Source organism: Malurus melanocephalus, unplaced genomic scaffold (assembly GCF_030028575.1).
Source record: "Malurus melanocephalus ecotype Western Australia unplaced genomic scaffold, MMel_1.1 scaffold_425, whole genome shotgun sequence".
In the NCBI taxonomy this organism is placed as follows: domain Eukaryota; kingdom Metazoa; phylum Chordata; class Aves; order Passeriformes; family Maluridae; genus Malurus; species Malurus melanocephalus.
The window spans coordinates 437,746-441,217 of record NW_026623657.1 but is presented as its reverse complement, the minus strand read 5'-3'; the positions used below and the strand labels follow the sequence as shown (position 1 = coordinate 441,217).

Here is a 3,472-nt window from a genome sequence, read left to right as displayed (position 1 = left end):
CCCCAAGCATTTCAGGATTCAGCCAAACTTCCTGCTGTCTTCCAAAAGAGAGAGACAAAAGACATCTTGAAAAATTGAATGTTTTCCACTAAGCGTATTGGTCAATATGTTTTTCAAGTATTTTCCTTGAAGACCGTGCTTTCTGTGTTGAATTGAATTTTTCAAACAGCGAGGGAAAAAAAAATAATCTAAAAACAAAGGTCAAAGGAATTAAATTTTCATGGATTTCAAAGCGAGCCATTCTTCTCTGCAGAGATGCCGAGGGTGTATAGTCTCCAAACCTTTTAACCTGTCTGGGATGGAAGCTTCGGACACACAAAATGCCACCCTGAAATCTGCTCTCCACAACTTCACCCTGCCCATGGAGTAACACATCTGCCTCCCAAGAATTTTTGCTTTGCTCCTGCACTGGTCACMTCCATGGGGCAAGGTGGGCAGTGAKGAACTGYAGCAGTGGATTTGGGAACTGGCAGCTCCAGCTCTGTGGTTGTCCAGTGCTCAATGCTTTTTCTCCTCTCAGCTGCCTCCACTGCAGTTTCCTTCTTTCTCCTCATGCTCTTGGTGCTTTGTTGCCATCAGCACTCATCCATTGCCTTTCCCAGTCTGCCCTTCCCCAAATGCTTCAAGAAACGAGCTCATAGGAAGGCAAGAGAGAAAATGAGAGATGAATTTCAGACCACAAGAAATGAACTCACAAAATGAGAGTGTCTGCAACCAGCAGCTGAAGAGCTGTGCTCCTGCTCATGGAGAACATCATGTGTGGCATGTGTTCAATCAAAGTAATCAATGGGGACCACATTTTGAGTATTATCTACATGCAACAGACTCCTGGGGAGGAAATTATGCAGCAACATTTAATGGTGGCAATGATTCAGCAAGTAATGTGCCTCAAAACACCATCAACTTCTCATGGATAACTCCCAGATGGGACCRAGGGTAAGAACCCTTTCATTAAAAAGCTATTCAGTTATGGTAAAACTGCCATATGTGGCTCACTGAGATTCTGATTGCCAGTGACTTCAGCTTGAAAGCTGCTGTGAAATCAGAAAACTACTTCCCATTTGAACGGGGGGGTGGAAATTGGTCCTTAGGGACCTGAAAGCACAGCTCGATCTCACGCAGCCGAAGGTGTCTTACAGCTGGATGTCTAGGTTAAGGTAATTGTCTAGACTTCTTTTATCATCAGTGAACAGAGAGACGTGCACCAGCCCCCAGAGAGTGATTCATTCTTCCTGTCTTAAACATCTATTTTCAGATGGGATGAATTACACTCTGGAGGTGTTCAACTTTCTCCACCGACTGCGGAGTCTGGATGATGAACTTGGCCTAGATGCTCCACCTTTCTCGTGCTAAAGCAGGGTGTGCTCCACCAGAGAAGACAACTCAGGTTGTGGCAATAGTGGTGGAAGGTTGGGAGCCCCTGGCCAACACCTGAGGTGAACAAGAGAAGCAGCTCCCTCAGCAAACAGGAGATGGAGGAGAAGAAATCATCATGAGCACACCCTGGAGGGATCTCAGYGTTTAACAAAAGACCCGAGGACATGCTGGTGCCTGATTATCTCATCTAGTTCTTTCATGTCATGCAAAAGGTACAGATTACAGCCAATTGCTTTCTAAGTGTGACCTGAAAGTTGTAATTTTGCAGTTCTGGAGGAAAGCAGGGACTGGCCTCTCAACTGAGTGCAGCCTTTCTAAAAGGACCAAGCCTTTTACCGAGCTTGTGTTTTCTGGAGATTGGCAATTCCAAACTTCTACAAACCAACAATTTATTTCTGACGCATTGGCTGTATCCTTGTACCCACGTTCCCAGTTTTGAACAGCCATGTCTTGCAATTTTAAGGGTTTGGTTACAACCTTGAGAGCTCCTTTGCAGACAGAAGGTTTTATGCTGTTTTGCTGTAGACCAGGGTCAGTGCTAATAACCAAAAATAATGCTGCTGTGTTCTAGGAGGCTTCTTGCTCTAAGTCTTYCAGAAATAAATGAGATTATTACCTCCCATGGCTTCAGTCAGAGCCAGTTTCAGTCCTTTCAGAAGACAAGTTCTTAGTGCCAGCTCAAGTTTTAGATCTTAGAGCTGTCCAAGCCACCTCTTAGAGCCATCCTGCCAAACTTCTCCAGATTCCACTCCTGCTATACAACATGGGACAGGTTATCTGTTCAAAACCCAGGACTCGGGATCCAGGAACTCTACAGGAAAACCAGACATTGCCATTTCAAAGATCAACATGGTAAAATCAAAAAGGGAATTAAACAGAAGGAGAAGCCATGAGAAAACAGCCATGGCTTTCCAAAGGAAACGTTTGCAACTGGCTTTGAGCGGGGCACTAAAAATCACAAAAATTACATCAGSACCCTTCTCTAAYGAATGTTAGGAGGAAGAGTGGGGAYGGAATCCATGAGGCCAAAGAGCTGTGAGCACTCACTCACCAGGAGAGAGATTTGCACTCATTCCTGGGGCAGGCTGCTGCCAGGAACAGCGTGCGGCTGATGACAAAAAGCCGATGGCTGGAAGCCAAAGGGCTCCTCGGGGGCCAGGGAAATGCCTTGGAGACTTCAGCTCTCCACACCAGTTGGCTCAGGCCAAACAAAAAAAAAAAAAAAAAAAAATCCCGGTGTTTTTTTCCTGAGTCATCTGGAAAATCAAGAGGGATCATCCATATTTAACAGGGAACGTGTTCCAGACGAGGTAGAGCAAGACCTTCAGCTCACGGTGTGATACCAAAAGTAACGCAGACATGTGAAGGGAAAACCCATCTGTCTACCCAGAAACATGGAAAACACAGGATTCTCAGAGCCTCAGTGACAGAAATTAAACTCCTGTAAATTAAGCAGATTCATTCACCAACATGACAGTCCAGCAGGACAGATAYCAACACTCAGTTTTTCCTTTTTTGACTTGTTTTCTCATTTCCTGCCTGCCTCAGCCACTGAGTTTCCTGAGACAAATTTCTACATCTCTGCCTCAATTTTCCTCTATTTAAAAACAGATTAATGTGACAGGGAAGTGCTGGAGATCTCTTAAGGAAAGCCACCGCATGAGAGATTTTTCTATTTTAAATTGTGAAAAGTGCTAGCCAAATGCTAGTTCTTAAATACAGCTGGTGAATATATAAGGAAAATTGATTTTTGCAGAAGACTACATCRTTTAAGTGAAAAGTCAATAATCATCTTCCATACCAGCATTTAAATATCTGAGCAAAAACACTCAAATAATGATATCTTTTGGGTTCAGACTGTTCACTGGAAAGAAGGGAACACACAGTATTAGACTCAATACTTATGTTGACAGAGAACACAAATGTCAGTTTGACCATCTTAGAGAAGACATTTTAAAAGATATGAAATTAAATGACTCAGGATTACTCATGATGAAATCTTACATTAAGCAGTGAAAACTCTTATCTCAGGGAGATTTTTGGGATTGCCAACAATTCCAAGAAAATTAAAGAAAATGCAGTTATAAAAAACCTG

At 43.3% G+C, this 3,472-nt stretch overlaps 1 protein-coding gene across 1 annotated transcript in view; it reads right to left on the bottom strand.

Moving 5' to 3' along the window:
* ELFN1 (extracellular leucine rich repeat and fibronectin type III domain containing 1) overlaps nt 1-2,577 on the bottom strand; it is a 52,682-nt gene extending 50,105 nt beyond the window's left edge. The window contains exon 1 of the mRNA XM_057379858.1: nt 2,429-2,577. The gene's annotated coding sequence lies outside the window, so the exon portion shown is untranslated. The remainder of the gene's footprint in view (nt 1-2,428) is intronic.
* Between the last annotated feature and the right edge of the window lie 895 nt (nt 2,578-3,472).